Here is a 27183-nt window from a genome sequence, read left to right as displayed (position 1 = left end):
CAAGGTTTCTGTGGAAAATCTCTGCTGATATTCTTGTGGAGCAATCTTTGATTGGAATGAGATCTAGAATGCGGATTGTAATCTGTTAAAACATATAAAAAGACCAAAAGATGAGAATGTTCGTGGAAATCATCTTGTTTTTGCCCTATTTTGGGCTGGTATTGTAAATTCGGAAGCTCAACACATGAAGCCTGGCTCTATACCTCTACAACTACACTAAACAAGTACCTAAATTGTTTTATATAATTACTTTGAGCATGCCCCACATCTCGGGTAACGCAAGCGTAACAAGCGATTTCCGGATGTGGAAATATAACTACGCCAGATCGCGTCAGAGTTTTGGTGTACACATTGGGTCGGAATTTTGATTTCGTGCTTTTCACAGCAATACACGGTTTACGTTAACATTTACGAATAGTACTCCTAAATTTGGCATGTGTAATTTAAATTTCCACAGATTTTCAGATGCCACGTGGCGATTACTTTTCTTTTCCTGGCCCTCCTGGCTGCTAGGGCATATGCCGGCTGTGAAGGTGCCGGAGCAGTGGTAAGAAATAAAACGCACATGCCTGAAAGGGCAAGCACAAATGTTAATTGTAGCTCGTACAGGCACATGCAGTCACACGAACACGCGATCGAATACAGGTAAGGCTATATGTAACTTAAGGAACAAAAACAAGCAGCGAAGTGCGCGTGAAAATGAGTGAGAAAATGGCAAACACCAAGACATCAATAACAAAGTAAATACCTGCTAACAATTTTGCAAAAACGTTTGCCTTAAGCCATCTGAACAAAGCAACTTCGCTTGTCGAGACGGAGGAAGTACACTTCGTCAGTTATTATAATGCGCACGAACGCACACGCAGACACACAGACACATATATATATATATATATATGTATATATATATATATAAATATATATATATATGTATATATATACAAATAAATATATATATATATATATATATATATATATATATATATATATATTTCATGTATATACATATATACGTGAAACGAAAAGACGGAGACGCACGACTAAAACCGTAACAGAATCAGAGTTTACTGACGTTTCAAGATGAGGACTTCCTTTCAACAGAGAAAGGAAGTCCTCTTCCCAAAACGTCAGTACACTTTTTAATGTTATAATCATGTGTCTCTGTGTCTACTAACCTTATTTTCTCGCTGTCTTTGTGAGTATTTTTGTTTCCAAACATTTATTATATATATATGAGCTTTCGAAACCTTTGTATGCTTGATTTCTGCTTGTATGGCTCTGAAAAATGTTCAATATTGTTAATAGAATTTCAGAATGGAGAAATATATTGGTATTGCCAATACAATGAAAACCAACAGATAGGCTTCAGGTTCTCACTCTACCTAAAAATATAACACACACTGGTAAGAAGCTGTTTATAATGCTGTTCATTGAAGGATTTTAAAACAGGATTATCAAGGCAGATTCCTTGTTACAAGAGAGTGAGCGGCACCGGGGCACTGGATTGGAACAGCTTTTTTGTTTGAGCCAGATCGCCGTCAAGGCTCAAGAAGATTTGAAAATCAAGGTCTAGTAAAGTTACGAAGGGAACCTGCACTTGGTTGATTGGCATACAAGACTGCGGGGGTGCAAATAAAGTTAACCGGCTTTAGTTCCTCAATGGACGCCAAGCTTTCTATGTAGTCATTGTATTTTTTACGTTGACAATGAATTTCAAGGGTTCGAAGATGAACGAGGGCATTTCCAGTTTTTCCTTTAAATAATAACAGATGCGTATTTCCAAAACAATACGACCAAAAATCAGGCCCCTTGTTAATGAAACGCAAAGCCGTATGTTCCAACACGTTTGTATATATTTCGGAAATCTTGCCCCAAACATTTGCCGCACGAAAACACTGCACGTGTAGCTGCATATATTAAATATCAATAGAAACTCCTCCGGAGTCGCAATGTGATACCACAGCTTTTTGTCTGCTAATAGAGTGTTGAATGCAGACGTGCACTTAAAGCCTAATTGTGTCGTTTATGTTTCATTCACTATCCGGGCGGATGCTTTGAAATAACCTCGCCATATTTCTTTCAGTGCCACATTTTCATTGATTGATTGTAGGGTTTAACGCGCCGACGCAACGCAGGCGATGAGGCGCGCCGTAGTGGAGGGCTCCGGATTAATTTTGACCACCTGGGGATCTTTAACGTGCGCCGAAATCTCGTACACACGGGCGTTTTTGCTTTTCGCCTCCATCAGAAAAGCGGCCGCCGCGGCCGGGAATCGAACCCGCGACCTCGTGCAGTGCCACATTTTCAACTCAGTCTGCTGCGATGGAACTTTCTGCCTTCCATTTATGATGGGAGCGGGCTTCTGCGTTCCACAGCCCGAAAAATAAACCGCCATGCGGGCAAATATCCTGTAGGGTGGGAAAGTTCCCTTACGACCTACATAAAAGAGCTGCACCTTCTGTGGATTGGAATAAATAAAGTCCTAAACTTGAGTGTGTTTTATCGCAAACACCAATTCTACACGGTAAACGTATGGAAACCCTGGAGAGAGTAATTTCACTTAAAATAAAAAAGGCCCCGAAAAAAGGTTTCAAATGGGGATAATACCTCGCTTCAACAAGCTCGGCTAACTAGATTCCGTTTCGTGGTGTCTTTGAGAGTGCATTCAAGAGATCGCTTTGTGCCGCTCCGTTGTGGGTTGTGGCATTTCCCTGGTAGCGCCTACGTGTGGCTGCCGCCAAAAAGGGTGCCTAAAAGAGCACCGAAGTGTCACCTTTCCAATCTAAACATTCAACTTGCCTACAAGATCACATCACGATCAATGCGCTATGAAGCTGCTATCAACCCGCAGCCAAGATATCAAATGAACTAGCGAAGCATTGTGCTGCATAGCATATTAATTTCCTTTAGTCGCTTCTTACCCTGCTTTAAAATTGGTACTTAATTCTCGGAAATTGTTTGCTTTATTGCTTGAGCAGGGTGACATAGATGATAGCTTTTTTAATTTTGCAAGTTTCCCGCAATCAACGAGCGATGTCGCCCGCGGTTTCACTCCTACTTGCTGGGTAAAAATTATACATAAGTGAAGAGGCCCCCAATATTTTATTTTTTTGGAGAGGGAATGCAAGGGAATCTTTCCCAGAATAAAAAAGGTTGCGACCGCTTTTGAATAGTAACACAAACTGGAGCCACATGAGGGATTCCCCACATTTTCGCCGGGGCAGCCGTTAGCTGTTTTATATTGTGGTACCGTTTTATTCTAGCTGCGCAGAATCTAGTTGATACTGCACACTTCGTTTGATTGCTTCTAATGCCACAGTTTCCAAAGTTTTGAAGTGCGAATGCACTTCTTACGCTACCCTGAGTCACGCTTCTGCCACCGTCCGTCTTCAGCCGCAGGTGTTATCGCGCGCGCGCCTCCTCGCCCTTAGCAACGGCGCGGAGCGGAGGGGAGAGCGTGCGTAGCAACGGCGCCATGACGTAGTACGCCACGTGACGTCGCGCGCTCTCGCCTCCTCTCCCCTTCCGCTTGCCGTGACGTCACGCGCTCTCGCCTCCTCTCCCCTTCGCTCGCCTGCCGTTTGCGCGCTCTCGCCTCCGTCTCCCCTTCGCTCACCTGCCGTTTGCGCGTTCTCGCCTCGCTCTCCCCCGTCGCTCGCCTGCCGTTGCGCGTTCTCGCCTCGTCTCCCCTTTCACTCGCCTGCCATTGCGCGCTCTCGCCTTCTCTCCCGATTCGTTCGCCTGCCGTCGCGCTGCGCGAGGGTTTAAAGGCGAGGCTGTCGCGGCCCGAACGTGATCACGCGGGGGTGTTAATGTAAATAACGGGCAAATGCCACCGAATTTCAACAAACTCCCCCTCATAGCATCACCCGTGCATTCGGACATCCTCATGCTCCCCTCCGGGGAAATGTGGGGGAATTTTTTTTAAATGTATGTCGGGCCAATCAACAAATATGAAACGGCATGTTTTAAAAGTCAGCAGTGAAATATTTTCTTGCTTAAAATATAAAAGGCCACAAGAATGTGGCGTAAAATTTTAAAAATATATACAGGAAAAACTCCAGCGTGTCCACAGTTAGGCCAGCCAAGTTGTTCTTGGACTGAAGTATGTATTGAAACTCAACTGCATAATTAAACTTCTTACTGAATTTCTATGTATATATTTGGGTTTCGCTTCTGAAAACAACAAAGCAAGCACCAGTTTCTTTCGGCTTGCTTTCAAAAATCCCAAGGTACTATGAAATAACACTAATTCTTCCCCTACTGTATACCTCATCCCTCATTTGTAGCGTCAGGGCGTAGTCCAAAAATGGAACTGTTTTGGTTTTCTGGGCCTCCTATACCAAGCTTCTATGTGAGATGATTTTGTCCATGGCCTATGAGTATCATAATGAATTCGTAATAGTACGTATAAGTATTATTCTCTGGTACCAGTTAGTATTCCAGTATGTTGGGCTCGCAGAACAGGTTCTATGAAGATTCAACATTATTTATTTGATTTTAATAATCGTTATATTAATTTAAGAGCAGCATCTTCTCCTGGAACTCCTCAGATCTATGCAGCGGTGAGAGGAGAGCCTATGAGGCTATGCAGAGGAGACTATGCCCTTACCGACAGTGCGCATTGGTTGTTCACTGCCGCTAACGTAGTATTTTGATCTTGATTTAGGTTTAGTTACCGGCGCCTCTTATTGAGAAAGAGGCTCTTATTTAGAAGATCCGCCTGTCCCTGCGGTCAGGCAGTGTTTGAAGCAAAGGATGCGTTTTCTGTCCTCGTTGCGACCACCGGTAATGATGTTTTTGACGGGAAAGTGTGCTGGTTTTCGGCCTATATGTAGACTTTTCTTGTTTAAACTACAATGTCTCCGTTTTTATTGGTAACTCTTGTTGCCATACCTCAACGGATAAATTTACGGAAAGCAAACGACGCGCCATTTTATTCGACTGCCCTCAAATGTGCACCTAAACAAAAGTTAACTCCTCATCGTGGCTTGTTTTTTTATAATTTATTGAAGGGTTCTTGTTCGCTTTGTCTTGATCTTTTTAACAATGCGGTGTAATAATTGGATACGGCAATAACTATTCTGTCAGCAATAGCAGTAGCTTTGTTTTTTTTGTTTGGGAAGGCTTGCTCAGTTCAACGCCAGCATAGTATTGTGTACAACATTTTCGCACATGGTTTCGATTATTGGTGACACCCTGTTAGAGGCTTTTTTATTCGTGGACTTGTTCAATCATTTTCTTCACTAGGTACAACACAATCTTCGAGTATGTTTGTTTACTGTTACTTTTATTTTATTTTTAACTCTCACCTTATAGGCAACGTTTCTTTAGGTTCTGTTGCATAATTTGTCGCATAGCTCAGATTTATTAGAAACACAGATAGCAACTTGTCTAAAGAATATTTTTAAAAGCACATGGTGTCTGGCTCCTGGTGCCTTCAAGAATCTCATTCTTGCGGCGTTCCGTTCTCATCTGGTTGGGTGTGGACCAGCAGCATCTGAAATAGTTCTTAGGTGGCTGCCTCATCAACGTGGCGGTCTTTCACTTATAGGCCGATTCCAACCTGGAGCCGCTATAGTAGGTCAACTTCTCTTTTGGCGCTGATTAAGGGGCGTTTAAGGTGTATTGAACGCTGCCTTCTACTTTCTTTAGTGACACCAGCATACCATTGCTTGCCTAAAAAGATCTTGGAGGAGCACGAAAAAAAATTAGCAGTGGCCTATCTCAGCTATGCCAGGATATACGTAGCGTGAGCTGAGGTTCAGCAATTCAATCCAATCCAATCTATAATCCAATTCAATTCAATGCAGTCCTGTGCAGTCCAGTCCAGTCCTGTCCAGTCCAGTCTGGTCCGGTCCGGTGCGGTCCGGTTCGGTCCGGTTCGGTCCGGTTCGGTTCGGTCCGGTTCAGTCCAGTCCAGTCCAGTCCAGTCCAGTCCAGTCCAGTCCAGTCCAGTCCAGCCCAGTCCAGTCATGCTCCTCGCGCATGCGCAGTACGTCTCTATAGAGGCCCCGCAAAACGGCTATCAAGAGGCTCCGGCGCAGCGCTAGTCTTGGCTACTGCGCAATGGAGGCGCACAGCTGGGTACGCGCCGGCGCCAGTGCGCCTGCCGCGGCTGTGAAGTCACCTCTCTGGAATGCGCAAACCGCCGCAATCCACACCTAATTTTCTAGACACCTGATTCTACTTCATTCTCTAATTCTGTACCTAATTCTCTACTTACCTGTCCTCCAATTGGATGGGATTTTCAATCCAATACAATCCAATTTATTCCTATCCAATCCAATTCAACCCAACCTAACTCAATTCAATCTAATGCTCCTCGCGCTTGTGCAGCACAGTTCTTCAAGGTCCACGAGAAACTGCTCGACCTGCGCCCGTGTATCTGAAGCTGCAATATTATGAGGGAAACTACTGATATTTTCAGCAGAACATAGCAAACGTTAACAGCAATCTGGTTCAAGAAAAATATCAAAACAGAATGTTCTTCGAACGCTCAGACACACCTCTTCGTATACTGGAACCGACAAGGATACATGCGTTTGGTTTTCATCTACGCAAACAAAATGATAATGCGACCACCATAACTACGTCGTGGTCACAAACAACTGTCTTGTAATTTAAGATCTTTTTATGCCTCTTCAGATTAGAAAAGTGTCCCGACCTGCGGCACCAAAATTGAACGAAAATGACCCTGATAGAAAGAAAAAAAATTATAACAAATTTGGAATAGCGACGAATTTCAATGCTGGTCTACCAGAACAATAGCCAAGTGCGCAACTCGCAACGCTAACACAGACCCATGCCAGAACAGCACATAATTAAGCCTGATTTCAACCCCAGGATAGGGGAACGCGATGGTGCGTGTTCACAGAAAGTGAACATGGAAGGCATCTTTTAGTTTGGCGAACCAATCACGGTGTCTGGGTTGTTTGGGATAAAATACCGAGAAGGATAGGCGTATTCATGGGAGGTTGTGGCCGTTACTACACCAGGATGGCCAATCTTTCTATGGTGAGGGAGTGAGTTACCGGCAATGGTCACCGGGGTAAGGACACACCCCAAGCCCCATTCTGCAATTCCACCAATACGCAGATTTTTTTTTAAATCCGGTGCGAATTGTCCGGCACCCGCATTCGAACCACGGTCCTCTTGCATGCGAGGCTGATGCTCTACCTATACCCCACCGCTGCAGGAACAGAGTGGATCTCTAGACAAGGCAAGCGTTGCCGGGAGCGGCAGAAAGTTAGATGTGCAGATGAGATCAAGAATTTGCGGGGATAAACTGCTCACAGTTGCTACAGGATCGGGGTAATTGGAGTATAATGGGAGATGGCTTTGCGCTGCAGTGGGCGAAGATACACTGGTGATGATGATGACCGAGAAGGAAAAGTGATGAGGCACGACCAAGGTGCAGGTGTAGGGAAGTTTGATAATTGGTAACTTTCACTTTCAAATTACGTACGCATGCCTAAGTTCCATGGGGAAGGCAGAATGGGGAATGGGGAAGCCGATAGCGCAGTTCTGTTCACAGTACAGGCTCGTTACCGTGACAAAAAGGACACACATTACGCTTCTTACGACCATAAGCTCTCCGGGCGAGTACACTTCGGGAAATACAACAATCAACTGAATTTAATATTTGCAGTTAACCAACTATTCTTGCACTGGCCACAGCACAGTACAGCTTGGTCCAGTTTACAGCAGGTTATTCAATTTTGGGTGCTCAACTGTGGGCTATCATAAGAGGTAACACTTTGATCTTTTTTTGCCCTCGACTCCGGTAAATACTGAGCAGGTGCTGCAAAAAATCGAGATTGTTTTTCGCGAGTCATGTTTAGTACTGGACAAAACTGTCTTTGGAACAGCAATATTTATCTGGTGACTGAAAATAAAGTAGGGTGGTTGGTAATGCACCAAAGATAAGATATAGCACAAAAGCGGCACAAAAGAAGACAGCAAAAGAAGAAGACACAAGAAGACAGAGGAAGAGGAGCAGATTTTTGTGAAGGTACCGGCATGGTGGAAACAACCCGGCATGTTCGCTGTGGCAGTAATTTAGTATTTACATGCAATACAGAAGGTAAAGTGAGCATGCGAGCGGTAGCCTAGCTAAACAAGACTGCTTGCAGAGTGTTTGAATGTAGCATTTATGTTCACCATTCTAGCCATTCTTACGCCTTTACTTGGGTTACAAGAATGATGAGCATTAGTTGGCAAGAGTTTAAGAACCCGCACAACCATTGAGTCGAGATCGGTTGATGCGGTATTGTCTTTTTCGGGTTGGTATTGCGCCTTGAGAGAAGCATGGTTTCTATTGACGAGAGGGAACCCTTGCAATAGCAAAAACAAATTCACACCTTGTATGTCGAAAAGCACACCCGTAACTGGCCTAAAAATGTGAGTGGGTCATTGTATCGTGGTTAGTTTGCACATCAATGTAACCTGATTAACCCAACTAGTCAAACAGCGGTGGTGGTTCTATTTCCGCGATAGGGCAAGAGGCCTGCAACAGGCACTGCAAATCTGTTGCATAACGCACTGGAGGCTATGTTCTTTCATATTTTTGGCATGTCTCTTTGGCACGAAAAAAAGAGACTGCATGACAAGTAGCGATGTCAGGATCCGCTAAAGAGGGCGGTTTTAGCGATAAACGCGTCCGCATCCTTCAACGTGCAGTGACAAAGACATCTTTAATGTAAATTATCCTAAAAGCTATATAGGGCCAGTCAGAAGTGGAACAAAATGTTTATGTACTAGCGAAATTACATGAAACTATGCAGGTTGGGCGGCTTTTATGAAGGAATTATTATATATTTTCATTTATTATCTGTTTGAGATTTTAAAGTAATGTCAAGAAAATACTTTTAATAGGGTGTCTTACAGCGAAACCTTAAGGTCTTAAAAATTTTAGGGGTCGAAGGACGAACACTTTGTGGAAGTTTCCCTCTCAAATATTTCATCAAACTGCATCGTAGGATCAATCGTGACATTTTGCCTCGTGATTTTCTGCAACTTCTAGTAACTACGCGTTATTGAAGCAATCTCTTTGAAAGTTGCAGAGCATTTAGTATTCAGTATTGCTGAAGGTGTCGCAATTAATAATAGGCCTATTTTTACGTGCAAGGACAGGGCGAATCTCGCAGGCCTCACTGAAGGCAAAATATGGACAAAAGAACGTTTGAGCGAGGAGGATGCAGATGGTCTGTGGAATGGACCGGATAATTTGACGGGTGTACGAACGTTTATCCTTGTATAAATAGCACAAGTTAACATGTTCATTGGTGACAACATGCTTCGCTTACTTACAACTAAAGGTTTTATTCGTCAACCCCGAATATATGCGGAGAAAGTTTGTGTCATCTCAAGATGAAGAAAAACGCATATTTGTATAATTGTACGCTGCAACAGCTGTGTAATGTATAATTGGATGAAGGTAAATGTACCGAAATATATCGTTTTTTCACGACTTTTTAACCTTGTTCAAAGTTGATTAAGTATTTTCTTTCATTTTCGGAGACCTCACTTTTACATTTTTACATTCTACCGGCCTGAAAAGAGATTAGGAGTGTCGCCGTTCAAGGAAACACACTGTCGCGTAGTCACTCTTTCTGCAACAACAGAGAGAAGCTGCATACTTCTATAACGATAATACAGCTCAGCCTACAGCGCTGGCAAGTAAACTAGTTTTAACAAGGAATGGCGGCTTACGTGAGACAAGGAGTGACAACCATTTATGTGGAATGCAGTATGTCGGGGCGTTTTTTGTCGCAGAGATGAGTGATACCAATGTTTTCTGTACTAATGGCAAGCATCGGCCTACCCCTCAGGAATCCGATAACGTAAAAAGCAACTTGAAAATTGAACGTACATCGCAAAGTTGGTCACATCTATTTTGGCCTACAAAACGTCCTCTACTTTCAATCAAGTGAAACAATAAGGCGTCGCAGGGAACAAAATTTTCTGAAAATTCAGATATTTCCTGGTTTTGCTTTCACAGTAGTAATAGTATATTGTTACACAACTACACTTGTAAACATCGTTCAATAAAAGCTTTTAAAACATCGGCGGCAATCTTTTATCCAAGTAATGGCAAACCTTTCTAAAGCAAACAAAATATTTTTCCCTTATTAATCACACCACAGTTTGACGCTAGTGCTTAAAACCTTAGACATCTTTTAATAGGGTTGCTTTTTTGCACTACACTCCTTGTTGTTTTGCATCGCAAAATACCTGCGCATGCAGTACAGAGGAATAAAGCGACAAGAATTTGTTACTGCGAAAGTATCTGTCCCAAAAAATGCTGTCTCCTACTACGGAAGCACGACATTTCTCCCAGAAGGCACCCCATTGATGGGCGCTTGAATTGTTAATTTGCCTGATGAATACTCCGGCAAATCCAAACCCCGCAAAGGTATCAAACTTGCTTGGTATACAGCCCATGACTATTAAGAAATCTTCAAACAGTGCAGTTTATATTTATTCAAATGAAACCTTAGCTTCAAAAATTGTAAACTGGTTTAAAAATTGAGAACTGCGTTTTCAAGGAAAGCCAAAAATGAAATGCGGCGGGGAATCTCCGATGCAAATGATTACATCATTATGAACAAAGCTTAGCCTTTCTAACATTGAACTTAAAAAAACTGCGTGAGTCTTTTTCAACAGCATTTATTAATACTGAACATTGTGTTTGAGCAAAACTATTGAGGAAATAATGTAATTAGACCTTTAAATGCTCTCTGATCGATGTGATGGACTTTAAATACTCACACATTGAGATTTCTTGCTGCATGGCCAGTGATCATACCTCTGTACACGTGTACAGAGTTCCGACGTTCATACTAAGAGTAATATTCTAACTATGTGCGATCCTGGAAGCGCGAAACAAGCGGTAAATCTAGACCATAGCCATTGAAGAATTTATCTGCCAGCGACAGTTACGCTTTATACAAAGTACTTTGTAGAAACCCAGGGTGCGTCCCCGCCATTTTGGTAAAGTTATCATACCGGTCTCACCAAACCCCCGCGCACCCCTTAGCAAGCAATATTGGACATTTTTTGCACACAACCAAAATAAACTGCTCCGTTGAGTAATCATGTCCGTACATTCTATGATAATTCATTCACCTTAAACTCAGATCCAAAACGCGAGATGACTCTTTCCAAGTTTAAATTGATTTATGTTTTTTTATCCTGGTTTTTTGTTCTGTAACAAAACTGTTCCTTCCTGCTTAGAACTGCTTATTCTCTTGATTTATTTTGCAGCCTCTTTTGCCAAATGTGTCGTCGGTTTTAATACCTGTGCACTCGGTCACAGCACCTTCGTCCCGTGCCAACATAGCTTTTACGGTTCTTGTCAATAAAAGACTTCCTAGGGTGGCTCAACCTCTGGGCGCTACAGCCAGGCGTTTATTGATTTTTTTGCTGTATCAGTCTGATTTGGTCCACCAAATTGCAGGCGCACTTTTTCGTCGTTCATTCTGTATCATTTTTATAAAGAAACTGAATTTTTGCAGATATTGTTGACTTTCTCGCATCCTAATGTAGGTAGTGTTTTGGGATAATGTCATCATGACTCAATAACGCTCAATACCTACCATCTCAACTTCAACGTTTCTGAAGAGAGGGCTTGATTCTTTTCACTGTGTAACGACCTTTTACAGCAGTGCGATCCGCGGCGTGATGGAGCGCGGTAACTGCTGGTTGTTCCTGAACACGTCTGTAATATTCCCTTGACTATTGAATGGCAAACCTACTCCGGACATTCCGGTGCTCAAGATCTTACGATCGTGTCCCGTATCGCTCTCACCGGTTTTGTGCAAATTTATAACGTTTTTGGGGGGCCTGTCAGTGCAGTGGCACTATTGCCCTCCTGGTACTACTTTTAGGCACCGGAAGGGCACAATTTGAGCTTGCTAACTGCTGTGTGCTTGATTTCTTCCTGTGCGCGTTTGGTTGTATATTACCTGTTAAATGTTATATGCGGCACTGGAATATTATGGGAACAAAGCAATAAGAACGGGTGTATTTCACTGACGCTTTGCCTTTTTTGAAATAATTTTCTCGGTACTGGCCCGTGTTTATTTTACTTGGCTGCGAAATTTTGATGGACTCACTAGAGCGAGTGTGGTGGTTCACTTTATGTTTATATGTTTTGAGAAAAGGTGGAGAGAAAAATTTTGCGGCCTCTCCAGTCGATGGATGATGGCGAGGGTGCGACGTACTCGGTGTCGAAATAACGGCATGTTGCGCCCTTAGTGACATCCAATAAGCACCCCGACCGTCATTCGATTTGAGCCGTGAGTTGGACCTTGAATATTTTCTAAATAAAACTGTTACTCACGGCTCAAATCTAATTTCGGTTGATTTTTTTCTGGTGGTGGTGTGCACACGGATGTACGCGGGCAGACATTTGGTGGTCCTAGGGTACTCCGCACCGTCAAGGCCGACGTAGTTAGCCGTTCGACTCTCGGGTACTAACTCACGTTCGAAGCCGAATGGGTAAGACAGCTGACACTAACTCTCTCTGGTCTACCAGACACAGGCTCAATTAGAGCCCGTGCCTGTGTGATTTTTTTGAGATTGCAAATGCTATGCGCAAGGACCCCGACAGAAATTGTGCGGTCCTAAGCTACACTGCACACAAAACAAAGTTGCAATAACTAAAATTTCGCTACCGTCCCCTCTTCTGGATTCCACCTGCTCTGCGGCCGAAACGTTTTCGGTGTTCGCAATCAATTCAGATTCCACTGTGCAGGGTGGCTAAATCCAGGCGAGTTCACCGCATCGAGCATTCCCTTTGGTCACACGTTGTGCAAAAACAAAGCTGCCTCCGAGTATCTCTACTTCAAAATGTCATTCACTTTTTGTTATAGACAGTAATTTGCACTACTTAATTGTTCCCTAATTTCCGGTATCATTCCCACTGAACTTTTTGTTACTGATCACAGTTTGTTTTTAGGGGAACACGAGTGCCTCTAATGTACAACAATGACCTGCCTAAACGTGTCAACCGTACTCTCGCACATACGCTAGGCTTGTACCTTCACATCGTCCACTGAGCCTGGTACATGGTACTTCCAGTTTTTACCTCCTTCCAGTGGTGACTAATTTACCCGGTCTTGAGGCGGCTTATTAAACCTTTTCCCTTTTACATGCATGAGAATGAAAGATTGTCTTCGACACAGTAAAACTTCAGTCGGCTTTTCTCATCCAAGAATACGCCCGGGGTGAACATTTTGGGCTTTCTTCTAAGCCAAAAGTTCACCCACATTCGCAAATACCTCCATGTGCCTCCAATATTCTATTAACGGCAAGCACCACCAGCTTTTGAACTCAGCGCAAAGCTCACAAAAGATTCACGGTGGTTATACACGTGTGCATACGACAAGCATTCGATCTACCAGGCCGATGTAACGAGAAACCTAAGGATTCCCGAAAAAAGCAGACATGTTTTCCACAAGTTGTCCAGTTCGAGTTTTACAGTATATACGAAGTACATACCTTTTCATGCCCACTCACGCCTGGTTTCGTAAGATAAAATTAAATAAATGCAAGTTATTTCGGTAACCTAACTTTGCTTACCTGATGGCAAAGCAAAATCACCTGATCGTCAAACAGACTTGCAATGCACCATTGTGTTTGGATCACTTTGTTAGATATCTTTTTTTCATATTTTGATGCGAATTGCTCCGATCGCCAGTGTCACGTGAACGGATGATGGGGTGGTCTTCACCACCTCGGAGCAATGGACACAGGGAAGCTGTTGACGTGTTTAACAACATAGATTTAATGCACACACAAAAAACCCTCAGGCAAAGCACTCAACATACAATTCAAATTGAGTGTTTGAGTACAATATACAATATACAATATACCAATCAACATACAATATACAATTCAAATCAAAACTCAAAAGTCTCTACAATAACGTCCTACACAAATTACACTCTAAATACACTCCTTAACCAAGTTCTAGTTAATTTCTCTTGTACCACAACTCCCTAGTTGTGTCCTTTACAACTGCTTCCCTACTGGACTTGCCTACCCCGCTGTCGTCGGTGCTGATGTGTCGCACCCGTTGCGTGGCCGCGACTCGGTGGTAGTAGCCATCCTTGTCTCGTTTCAATGCCGGCGTTTGACGCGCCCGGTCATCCCTTCGACGGCGTGCTTCCTCGGTGGTTCCCCCCTGGTAGCCGCTGCCTCTGTAGGTTCCAGGTAGGCCCGGCCCGAACATAGCCTTTCGGGGCAGTCGAGACGAACGTCGATGGAGCATGGTCTTTGGTCGCTGGTGCCCGACCGATGCCGCTAGGGCCACGAAGACACAGGTTCGTGGTGCACCTAGGATGACGGTGCCGATGCGAAGTCGGCCCGTTCCCGCCCAGGCTCGGATGGCACGGTCGATGGCCTGGTCGCATCCCCCTGGCTCGTTCCGTGAAGCTCACGTACTCCGGCCGCCTCCTGGTTGTCTGCCTCCCGTTGTCTTGCCTCCCCTTTGTGCGCCCCGCTTTTATACCTTCTGGGCTCTTCCGTGGCGCACTCTCATTGGCACTTAGCCTCTTCTATGTCCTTATTTGGCCGTCTCGCCAATGGTCCCATGCGCGGCCTTCCCTGATTGGCCGACCAGTGCGCTGCCACCTTAGCCCATGATTCCTCGGTGCGTCGGCGCTGGCGCTCCTTGATTGGTTCGTTCAAGACGCGCCGTCCAAATTTCCATTCTGTTGTTCTTTTCTTGTCTCTTTTTTGGGGGTTTTGATGCGTCCCCTCTTGGGAAGGTGCCCTTGACAAATGAAAGCCGGGATGGCAGGAATGCTGGGGCAGCTTCTTTTCGTTCACGCCGATCTATCCGATCCTCTCCCCCCACCACTTACCAGGCAATGTCCGTGATTGGTTTCCACAAAAACAGAATAAACTGTTCCCCTGGTTCTACGCATCAGCCCACCGGTTCATCTGGAAGGGGCACAATGCCAGCGCTGCATAATGGTTAGCGCAGTTGCCTGCTGCAGTGGCCGCACAGGATCGAATCCCAACCAGCTTTGTGTGTTTTCCGAATTAAGTCAGAGCCCTTAGTGCTCCCGCTTGTCGCCCTGGCTAAAGCGTTACGTGGTGTCCTGCAGCCACCGAGAGGCTTTGAAAAGGGTACTTTTGTCATTGTTGAGATCGATCCTAGGTCACTCGCGTTACAAAGTCGATGTCCATCTCATCCCGCGGTACATGGTTTTTTTAATGCTTGCTTGGCCGCAGAACGAAATGCAGTGTACAATTATCAAGTAAAAGCTCCAGCCACCAGTTGTCCTAGAACTTCTTAAGCTGCGTTAAAATATTCAGGCAAACAGTTCTCTGTTGGAAAGTGTTTTTGGGGTGACCTTTGCGCTACGCCGTTATTACAGAAGCTGCCGTAGCTAGGCTGCAAATAAGTGCACGAATTATTTTTAATTACTATGTACCTACATCGCACTAGGAACTTATTGCAGGGGGACATGCAACATGTACACAGAAGTGTAGACAAATGCATTTATACATTCATACACCTTTCCAAAAGCAGCTATTCATATTGGTAAAAACGAACACAACGTTGATCATAAATGGTAGAAAAAAAGATCGTTGTTTTGTAGGCTAACCAATTTCTCAGAAAATATTTCAGTCACATACTGTTCTTGAAAAAAAGTAGTTGAAGGAGTATTTGTTCTGTGGGAAGAATCATGGCCTTTTCGTGAAATATTTATTTATTTATTTATTGTTTATTTATTTTTTAGTTATTTGTTTATTGTTACTGAATTACTTATTTTTTCAATTATTTATTTATATATTCATTTATTATTTATTTCTTTATTTATTCATTCATTTCTTTAAGATATTCTCATGGCTAATTGGGTATTATTGAGGGGAGTGGTAAAAAATGAATACATCAATAAAAATACAAAAAGCACGGAAACATTTGCGGTGAATTGCGAAAGAAAGCTGGCTGAAATATACAGCCTAGTTGTGTAACGAGAGTAAAAAAACAATCACGGCATATTGATTTGCACGTGTAAAACGTAGCACTTTGGTACAAACAGAAATTGACTTCATTAAGCAAACCTAACGAAATGCACAATATTTCGAACAAAGCACAAGGCAAGAAATTTGAAACTTAGCCGGGAATGTAGAAGTCAGTCAGTTGTTGCCTAAACTGTTCTACTTTGGTTACAAGCATCAAGAAAGAGGGCTGTTGGTTCTACTGCGCAAATGTTTTAGGGATGAATGAATTGAAACAGGAAGCAGTACAACATTGAGGCACGCCATCTTTTCGCAAATGATCTATGCGAGATGAGATATATTGATGGCGTGAATAGTGCGTTCTTAAGTGAAGTATTCGGCTCATATATTTGAAAGAAACAGCACATGCGCGAAATTTTTCTGCACATTGAAAAGGGCAGAAGGAATGGGGAGTTTTTAATGAGCATTACGCTGAAAAACTGGTCGTAGTTCCAAAAATGAAATCGGCTGCCTGATTTTTTACTGCTCAAAGAGTGTGGATTAGAGATATAGAAAAAAGGTTCCCAAACAGAAGCAGCGTATTCGAGTTTGCTACGGATTAGTAAGGTACACAAAACACGTTTATTCGATACAAAAGTTTTGAAATTTTCCTTGGATATACCCAAGCATGCGGTTAGCTCTAGGCGTGGTAGTACTGATGTGCAGATTTCATGACAAGATTGATGTGAGAATTACGCCAAGATATTTATTCTAGGTTACCAATTGTAAAAGAAAATTGTTAATACTATAGGATGAACGGCAAGAGGATTCACGGGGCGAAAAAAGAGCATTATATTTTACCGTTACTCAAATTAAAAGTCATATGCCACTGGAACACCATTTAGACACTGCATTAAGGTCTTTCTGTAGCACAAAAACATCGTTAGGGCCTTTTATTTCACGGTATAGTACACAATCATCCGTAAAAAGGTTTATTGGAGATGCTAGACTTATAGCAGATCGTTATTAAAAATAAGAAAGAGTAACGGGCCAGGCATAGACCCTTGGAGAACACCGGAGGTAACACGAACTGTTCAAGAGTTATGGCAGTTAGCATGCACATATTGGAAGCAATTAGTCAAAAAACACTCAATGCACAATTATACATTAGGGTCAATATTAAGACAATGCAATTTGTAGAGAAGCAATTGGTGAGACACTCTGTCGAATGTCTTGCAAAAATATAAAAATATACAATCAAATTCAGAAGTCAGTTAGAGCACGCAATGCATGCCGTTTGTAAATGTTGCGAGTTGAGTTTCGCAGGAAAATTCTTTTCGAAACCTATGTTGAACAGGAAGTAAAATACAGAAAGATTCAATAATGTTTGCTAGGTGTGAAAATATGACATGTTCTATAATCTTACAGCAGATGGTGGTTAATGAAATTGGGCTGCAATTGCCTAATAAATGACGGCAACAGGATTTATAGAGTGGAACCAATTTATTGATCTTCCAGTCGTCAGGCAGATTTCCGGGTTCTAATGATTGGTTAAGTATTTTAGTTAAAGGAGCCATGAAGAGAAAACACAAGTTCGGTTCATTCAAAAGATTGTCTCGTTAGAATCATACTGACACCACTTTTAACGTAAACTTCGCTCAAATAAGCTACATAATTAGGAAAAACGGGAATGGTCATGCGACCCACCAGCTCATTTCCCGCAACAGAACCTGTGATGTCACATGGGCTAAGCTCTGCGATTGGCGGAGGCTGGCAGAAGCAGACGCAAATTAGGTAGAGCTTACAAACTAGACGAACGAGCGATTTGCGCTTAAATTTAGGGCACATTCTTTACAAAGCAATAGGAATGATGGGGCAAACAGTGGAAGTTACGAAAGCACATGTAAACATAGAAGTACTGATGCGTTCTGCTGTTCGTACTGCGCACAGCATGCTTTGGTTTAGCTGCACAGCACTATGGGGCTTGGGGTTGTCTCAGACGACACTGGCGATTGACGCAAGCAACAGTGTCTTACGTGGCCCCATTTGTCGAGTGAGCACTGTTTCAGGGAACGAATATTTTCTCCCAGAACAAAAACAAGCCAGGTTTAAATGCGGGCAAAAACAAACCAAACGCTTGCCACGGTATGGTGGCGCCATCTAGGTTACGCAACGTAAAGAAACGCGGGAACAAACCAACACCGCTACAGGGTGGAGACAACCTTTGAACGGTCCCGTGCCGCCGCAATTGGGCCAACGGGCTCAACGCGTTATTCTTTTCGTTTCCCACGAGACCTAGCAACGCGAAACAGACAATATGATTCAAACTTCTTCGGTAAACCGCGTTGCGGCGATAATTTTAGCGCGGTTTTGACACAATGACTTGCTTCGGCGGCGAGCGAGCAACCGAACATGGCGGCGCCAGCGTTACGTGTCTCTACCCTGTACGGCGGATGCGTGAATGAAGGTTCTCTAGGCTGCAGAGCGGTCGGTTCCCGTGATGTCACTTGGGGCCACGAAAACGCACGATTGAGCGGGAAAATCAAAATTTTAACCTAAATTGTTTAATTTCTCAGTGAATAAAGCACCGTTTGTATCCGGACAAGCGCTGGGGGCACTATAAAACACGAAATCTTTCGAATAAAACCAACTTGCATTTTCTCTTCATGGCTCCTTTAATATAATGTTTAAATAGGCCTTCATGTTTTTTAAAAAAAATTAGCATTATATTGTGCGGACCACTCGAAGAAGATAATTATAGATCATCGTACTATGCCATCATCGTACTATGCATACGTACTATTCCATCAATGTCAAAACTGATAGGATTCATTGGAAATCTTGCATCATTGCCGTACTTGGAGAATGATCGATTAGGAGCAGTAGAAAAAGCCTTCATAAATACATCGTTTAGCGCCGCTTCAGCGCAAGCACTTTCGGCTATTGGGTTAGATTGAGAATAAAAAAAAAGATAAACTTGAGCGGTTCGCCTCATTCACAGTGTTCCAAGATCTTTTGGGATCGTTTGATAACCGCGAAGGTAACGTGACATTCCAATATTTTTTCTTCGCATCTTCCAAGGCGCTTTTATACATCTCACTGGCCGTCCGTAGGGCTAACCACTGCTCGGATCTTTCACAAAACGTGGGTTTTCTTATTCTTCTTTTCTTTTGGACAAGCCGTTTTAAAGCGCGAGTATACCAAGATAACTGGCGGTTAGTCGTAATAAAATTGCGTGGAACATGCGATTCAATTAGTCTGTGAAGGACATTTCGATAAATCCACCAATTATCATTACCCGACCGTTTATAAAATCAACACGAAAATATCAAGTAAAAATTCTAAGCCATCGCTAATAGCGCGGAAATTTCCATTAGCATATTTACAGATAACCTTAGTCTTATTAGGGGACCTACGGCATGGTAAGTTGAATTGAATATTAAGTATGCTGTAATCGCTGGTACCCCGCAGCTACGTTATGTCTGAACCAAAATCGGGTACGGTAGTTATGAGCAGGTCTGGAATACTGGATGTAGAAGAGGTTACTCTTGTTGGCTTTGTAATAAGTTGCATTAATAAAAATTCGAGTGCAATTCTGTAAAGTTAGTCGATTCACAGGATTTGTTGCTAGTAGCGTAGGGGCAGGATCAAGTAAAATCAAGAAACTTAAAGTCGCCGAAAGGAAAGATGGGATTATCAGACAATTTGGTATGATTGGCACACAAAGAGTCGTGGAGGTCAGTACAAAATTCCACTGCCGTGAAAGGTTCCCGATAGCAAACACAGAAGATAAGCTTTGTGAAGTTAACTCTTTATACCACGTAAATAAACTCTAGAGCACCCATATTATTTGTTTTAAAACAAGGAAACCCATCTTATACAGGAATCAAAACGCCACCACCATGCCTTTAGGGCCGGTCATGGCAGAATATGTGGTAGTTCTTTTGTGAATGAGAAATTTCATGATTATGCACAGAGCCGTTGAGACACGTTTTAATTAAAACTACTATATCAGCTGCTGTTGTATCGGCGGTGCTAGATATGGAACCACTATTGCGGACGACACAGCGTATAGTAGTGAAAAGAATTGATTTATCATCGTATTTCTGCACGCGCCGGTGACCACGGTCTGATATCTATGGCGACAATGAATGGCCGGCGTTATCTTGGCCAGTAACGTTTTTTTATTCGACTTGATGCGGCAAACTGTTAGTAACGCGTTTTGACTTTTTTTATAAACAGCATCAGTCACGGCACAATACATGCAAGATTTCTTTTTCAGGATGAGTTTATTGTAACGAAGGCTGAAGTGTTCATCCTGTGAGGTTTGTTTTGCAAATCGACTAGTTTTTTTTCGTCCATGCCTTGTAGATAGTGAAAAATTTTCACTGGCGGTAATGTTTAATTCCTTAGGTTGCGATTTCGCATGCAGAACCTGTTGTTTAGATTGGAAATAAGAAAACTTTATGATTATAGGCCTAATGTTTACCGGGTGTGGTGCGCCTATCTTATGAGCACGTGAAATATCCGCGCCTGAAATGGTTCCGCCATTTTCTTACGTATTAAGTTCAAAACCATTTCATCTGATTGTTCCCATTTGTCATCTGGCAAGTCGGCAACGTTAAAAAAAGGTTATTCCTGCGTGTTCTGCCCTTAAGATTGCTCTAGCGGGATTTATTTGGCTTCGTTTTCTTTTATTACACTTTTGGTTTTTTTCCAAGGCCACGTCATCACGAAGTGATTCCAGAGATTCGACCATAATTTCAACACAGACAAGGCATTCAGACATGCTAGTAACCTTTTCATTTAGTTTTTCCAGGGTAATGCTTAGGCATTGAATTGAATTCAGGATGCGGAGTTGGCCTTCTTCATTTTTCTAAGAGCGTTCTTTAAGAAACCCAAGCATGGCATTACTGGCTCGCTATCGTCATTGCCTGGTATTTCCTCCAGGCCTGCGGGTTGGGTCTGCGAGTTGTTGCGTGTTGTCGGAGGGCCTGGATATAGTTCAACGTCTCCAGACAACAACACTTTGATCACGCTCATAAACTCATGCACATTTTTGAAGAGCAGTTGTGGGCATTGGAACGCAACAAGAAACAATTCATCTGAGCGTTTTGAATCTGCGTAACGATCCTGACATACGGAGAAGTCGAACAAGTTTATCAGGATCATTATGGCGACGCTCCCATGCCCATTGTAGTAAATGCAGTGTAAAAATGTGAACCTTAACTTTTTACGACTGGGCTGCAGTGGTTCCCATATCAGGGTTGATTTAATAACCGAAATGCTAGCAAAAGGGTTTCAATTGCGAGTAACAAAACACGCAGCCTGGTTGTTTAGCTTTTGTGATCTTTTTATAAGATACTTTTGGGGTGGGTGCCACACTACACATGCATAATCAGGTCAATATCGGACTTGCATAAAATATCGTGTTTTTTTTACTCGTCTGGATGCACCATTAGAGTTCCTAAGATAAAATATAACATTTTACAGGACTTTTTATTATATACTCTACATATTTAATCCACTGGATTGACTGAGATAAGTATACACTGGAGTGTTTGTACTCCGTGACGCTACTGATTATTTTATCTTGATAGTACAAACTACGAAATTAATCATGAATTAAGGCAAGTACTTTCCAGAAATAAAATGAAAATGATAGTCTTTTGTTTTGGGTGGCTTATGATAATGATTAGAGGCTCTCGATTTTTATTGGGACCTTTGTTGTCATCAACCGACTTTCCTGTGGTATTCTACTTTTTGCCCTACCCTAAACTAGCCTAAGGATTCGCCCCTCCACCTGGCTTTAAACTCCCATCGCCTACCCCCCTCAAGGCACGTGCAGACCAGTGTACCTCCCCCCTTCTGTTGTAACTTCTAATTTGGTATATTGCTCTTCCTACATTGCACTCCCTTCAGTACTTTTCTTCTACCACACTCCACATGCCCCTACGCACCTCTAGGGTCCTGAAGTTGCGGCTTCACCTCACACCATATCCTAAAACTCCGTCAACGTCGTTTCCCCGTCGTCCCGCCGCACTCGTGTCTCTGTGCAGTCTATTCAGTGACCGGCGCCCTTTCGCGAGTATTTGCAGTAACAACAGGAGATTGGTACTGGAACTAGCCAAGGAAGGGTGCGAAGGCCCTGAAAAGAAACAAAATATGCCCAGAATACCATTCAAGAGGGAAATAGTCGTCTCGGAGAAATACTGGAATTTAAAGGCAATACAGAGGTACCAAACATCAAGTCTGTCGAGGCGTCTGCAAGAAGGTTAGAATTCTGCTGGACGAAAAGCACAAAGGAGAATATTGACTAGGACAGCTGCCAACTTGTAACTGAAAAGTCATTTTGCTTCTGCACTAAGAGGAGCGCTAGTATTACCCCAAGAGTATAATAAATATATTCATTACATTTTTGTAAGATGACACTTCATTACCCAGTTACAACTGAATAATAATGACATCCCGTTGGAAAGACGCCGCTAGCAATCAATCAAAACGCCAAAAAATTACTGCTCCAAAATTGACAGCTTTCACAATTAAAGAATTCGCAATAATTTTTATTTTTTACTGCGGCGGCCCCTGTCACAAAATTGATGCTTATACTAACCCCTACAATGACCACTTTCCGCACATGATGAGAAATACTTTTTAAGTGATTTCCCCATAACCCCTCTATGACGGAGGGTGTTGGAGGTTCAGGACCTCTGATTTCCTTGTTTGTGTAGCTTGTGTAATTTATCATCGCCCTTCAATGTGTGCTACCCTGCAGGAAGCTAACCTACGCCAAACAGCGTTAACAGGTAAACCTGGATTTAACTAACATCAATGCAGCCAATTCCTGGATTTAACGAAGTTCTTAAATTCTCTATTACCACTCCAATTAGAGGTCACACGTTTGCTACCTCTTTGTAACAAAACGTTGCGGCGGGTAACCTCGATATAACGAAGTCAGCAAGCTGACCAGTCCTTGTTTTTGACATTTTACTGAAAAATAGGCTGGAGAAGTTAACTGATATAAAGAATCTTAGTAGTACTGTAAGCCGGCAACCTCTACGAAAACATTTATAATCACCTAAAATAAAAATGTATCACTATTATGCAACGTTACCAGTTGCTAACGTTGCATCATGTCTGCTTTTACTTATGTGGCGTGACACCACGTGGTGTATGAAGAAAAAGTACACTTAACGTTTTTTTCCGTCAGTACGACCAACTACCGTGCGTTTCACACGTACGAGTGCGGTTTGGGTTTGAGACGTATGTTTTGAGGTGCTGGGACGTCCTGCTGGCGTGTAGTCGCAAGTCTCTATTGCTATCTGGGGTATTGTTTTGTCGGTGATGAGTTCTGCTGCCACAAAACAAAAAATTTGGTCTTTTCAAGACAAGCTCGCAATTATGAATGGCGACATTGGCGGCGAGAAAGAAGGATGTCGGCACCTGGTACATTATCCCAGCTAGCACCCACTCAACCATTTTGAGGTTGCTACAAAGCACCACGTTCGCATAAGGGCTCCCTTCCTGCAAAATGTTGGCTCTTGAAGCGCATTAAGGCACCAAAAGGGAAAACGGGCAAAAGTGATACTTATGTTACGTTTGTTAATATAACGATAAGTGACCTTGCTTTTGGAACGCTGTGTAGTGCTTTAGATGGTGCAAAAACAGTAGGCGACTTTCACAGAGTGTTTGACTGTGAAATAAATCCATGAAAGAGAAGTTCACGTTGACTGATGTCTAGCCTTTTGATGTTGTTTCTACTCCATTGCCATGAGTCATAACACGAGACCTGCATATAACAAAAACCTTTCTATAAGAAAAAATTTCTTACTTTAGCCAACGTAGTTACACCAAGATTTAATTGTATAACCTATTATATTGGCCGCACAATCAGAAGGTGTATAGAATTTCACAGTTCAGGAATAGCAGCTTCTTTTGTGACTTGGGCACGGGGGGAACGTCAAAAATTCAAGGTGTCTAGAAATCTGCGAGCACCAAAATGCTCTCTTTAGCGGCCGCAGCTCCTTTGACATATCTCGTGCCACCTTGGGGAAGCCTTTTTGGACATAAATTGTTGGATTGAGACATGGCGATACGGCGACTGTAGGAAGAAATGGTGTAGACGCGTCGGTGCAGGAGATTTACGAGCGCACTAAGACTCCATTTGTGTTTGCGATCACCAGTCTATCAATTACAGCTATTATGCTTTTTCATTTATCAAACTTCACGTTATCAATTCCGGGTGAAACGGCAAGTTTCGGCCCATTTCTGCTTGCTTACGCGGTCAAATGTTTTAAATATTTTATGGTTTATCGCCACAACAATTTTTCTAAATATATTTTATTTACAGACAAAAATAAAGCTGTTTCTAGTTACTGGTTCTTTGATGCGCCTGTTTGAAGTATGTGTTGAATATGTCTAGAATTTTATTATAAATTTGGATAGCGCTCCAGCTCCAAAACATGACTTGCGCTACCAATATTGTGAAAACCGTTTCTAATTTATCCAGTGGTACTTCACCAGAGTGTTATTCCCATTACTATGGTATGATTTATTCAAGAAACAAAACAACATCATGATGGATTTTATGATTTGGTTCGATCTAATAAATAACACACCTTTTTAACATCACAGGTATTAGAAGGTAAACAATTTACAATAGTTGTGCAAGGTAGAGGTAGCAATTGATAACACTATTTTGCGACCAAAAGCCATAGCAACATAATAGGAATTCGCAGAATTTTTGCGCACACATCCTTTCTGTCCTGGTATATAGTGGCTTGCATATGAAACTGTCACTTTGTTTATGAAGAGGATTCGTGCGTAGTGGGCTATCATCCTCAGATAGAAAGCTCACAAAAGCAAGGTTACTCAGGAAACCCTTTCAAAAATATTGCTCTAGCCACGATAATTTCCTGCTCCTCTTTATAGAATTGTCCTTTCAGATGTTCCAAAACGAAAAACACTGCTGGGAGCTGATAACAATAGAAATGCTGTCAGGCGAATGTTTTTACGGGATAATTGGGCCTTAACAGCAAAACAGAAGCGTCAAATCACGTGATACTGATTTGGTGGTACGATTGGTAGAATTTGCTTTAAAAAGGCTCTTGGAAGTCTCTGATCTACAGTAGAGAAGCTTCTGCAATTCAGCGTAGCTATTTGGGTGGGAAACACAACACTCTGGTAAGTGTTCAGAAAACTTTCTTTCTGAGGCTGTCAGGCGTGACAAAAAATTGGTGTCAGTTCTTTAAATTGTCGCGAAACCATTCGAAAAACATATTAATTCTCACCTTGGACTTTGTCATATATGCCAACGAAAATTTCTTGAGTAATCAGGCAGTAAACATAATGTGAAATATTTTATGTATTTGCGGAATATGAACTACTTCAATGAATCAACCTAAAATCATTTTGCAATAATTAAAAGAGTTTTCGAATTTAACTTTCTTTCTTATTGGCAACGAGCTGCACATTTGTTTTCCTCTACCGACATAGGGAACAGCGATGCCACAACTCTAGGTTTTGTGCCGTATGCACAAACTAAAAGCCATTGTGATAAAAGACACGTTGATTTCAAAATTCCTGCGCAGTACAAAAATATTTCATACCAATTGTTAATCACGGTTTTGTAAACGGGCTTTCCTATTGGCTCACAGGAATTTTGTTCTAACTGAACTCTTCATGACGTTTTTGTTTTCACCTGCATATTCTTGAATTCAGCATGGGTTTCTTCTCGGTAAGAACTTTTTTTGCAATCTCGGTCTGTGTATTGCGCATTTAGGGATGTATCAATAAATGTACGTTGCTGTCGTTGCGATTGAAGGTCTGGAAGTGTAGCGCTTGTCTGTCTCTTCTTTCTTGTGTATTGTGTATTTGCGCCACTCAGTATGTTAGTAAACCTAAACCAACACGTCCAGCAACACGTTCTTTTGAAATACCTTGGAATGCGTTGCTTGTTCTCCTCAAAAGAATCACAGAAAGTTGGCATTCACATTCTTCGGAGCATGCGGAGCATTTAGGCGATCCCCAGCAGTGTTCCAACTCCTCTAAAGGCATGCAGGCCCTGCTGAACTTTTGTCCTCACGTCGCAATTTTCTTAGTGGAGCGGCTACGGTTGACAGAGATAGCCTTGGTTCCGGCGTTATACTAATATGGGCGCTGCGCCTGCTGTGAAACACTTTTTGGGGGTATTTTATTTATAAAAGACCTAATCTGGTAGCTTGTGTAGCAAATACATATGATGTAATGCTATAAACGCGTAAAACATTCGTATCGTCGGGATTCAGAAAAGAGTATTGCTTTAAATACCGCCAAAGGGTTCTTCTTGGCGTTAGTATAGTGATGTCGCAGGCAATCTAAACTGGTGAACCTGAACAGAGTTATTCAATTCATCTTTTATTGCTAAAGACCCATCTTTTAGATTTGCAGTGTGAGAAACATAGGGCTTGAAAAGAGCATTGCAAAATAATGAAGCGCAAGAAAGTAATGTTTTGGCCGTAAAAGAAGAAAACTGCATATTCAGCATATATGTTTTAAAGATAACAGCTAGAACGGAAGTGTAAAAATATAGTATCACTAATGACTGAAAGAACCACGCTCTCGCTCTATTTGTTTTTCTTTTCTTACGACTCTTGTTTTTTTTTAGCCCTTCAAGTGAGCGTTTCCGGACCGCTATCACGCTTTCTTGAGCAGCTTTTAGGCTGGAGAAATTTCCAGTTCTTTGGAGTGAAAATTAAGATTATCTTACCTCAACGAAAACATGACCAGGTGGCTTCTTATTGTGAGAGGAAAAAAAACATTAAAATTCGTGGCAAGGCTCTTCGTGAATTTCCCTCAGGCGTCAGAGATTCTGGAGGGTACAAAAATACAATAGATTGTGCCGAGTTCCTGTGGAAAATCTCTGCTGATATTTTTGTGGAGCAATCCTTGATTGGAATGAGCTCTACAATGCGGATTGTAATCTGTTAAAACATACAAAAAGACAAAAAAGATGAGAATGTTCGTGGAAATCATCTTGTTTTTGCCTTAGTTTGGGGTGGTAGCGTAAATGTGGAAGCTGAACACTTGAAGCCTGGCTCAATACCTCTACAACTACACCAAATAAGTACCTAAATTGTTTAATATAATTACTTTGAGCATGCCCCACATCTCGGGTAACGCAAGCGTAACAAGCTATTTCCGGATGTGGAAATATAACTACGCCAGATCGCGTCAGAGTTTTGG

The 27183-nt window shown here is 42.4% G+C and overlaps 1 long non-coding RNA gene across 1 annotated transcript in view; it reads left to right on the top strand.

Annotated features, from left to right (window-relative positions):
- Positions 1-508: 508 nt before the first annotated feature.
- The window catches only part of LOC144158513 (uncharacterized), a 114782-nt gene continuing 88107 nt past the window's right edge, over positions 509-27183 (top strand). The window contains exon 1 of the long non-coding RNA XR_013320105.1: positions 509-547. This is a non-coding gene — a long non-coding RNA (uncharacterized LOC144158513). The remainder of the gene's footprint in view (positions 548-27183) is intronic.

Source organism: Haemaphysalis longicornis, unplaced genomic scaffold (genome assembly GCF_048455015.1).
Source record: "Haemaphysalis longicornis isolate Haplotype H1 unplaced genomic scaffold, Haemaphysalis longicornis Haplotype H1 scaffold_10, whole genome shotgun sequence".
Lineage (NCBI taxonomy): Eukaryota > Metazoa > Arthropoda > Arachnida > Ixodida > Ixodidae > Haemaphysalis > Haemaphysalis longicornis.
This window is presented reverse-complemented; position numbering and strand designations above follow the sequence as displayed.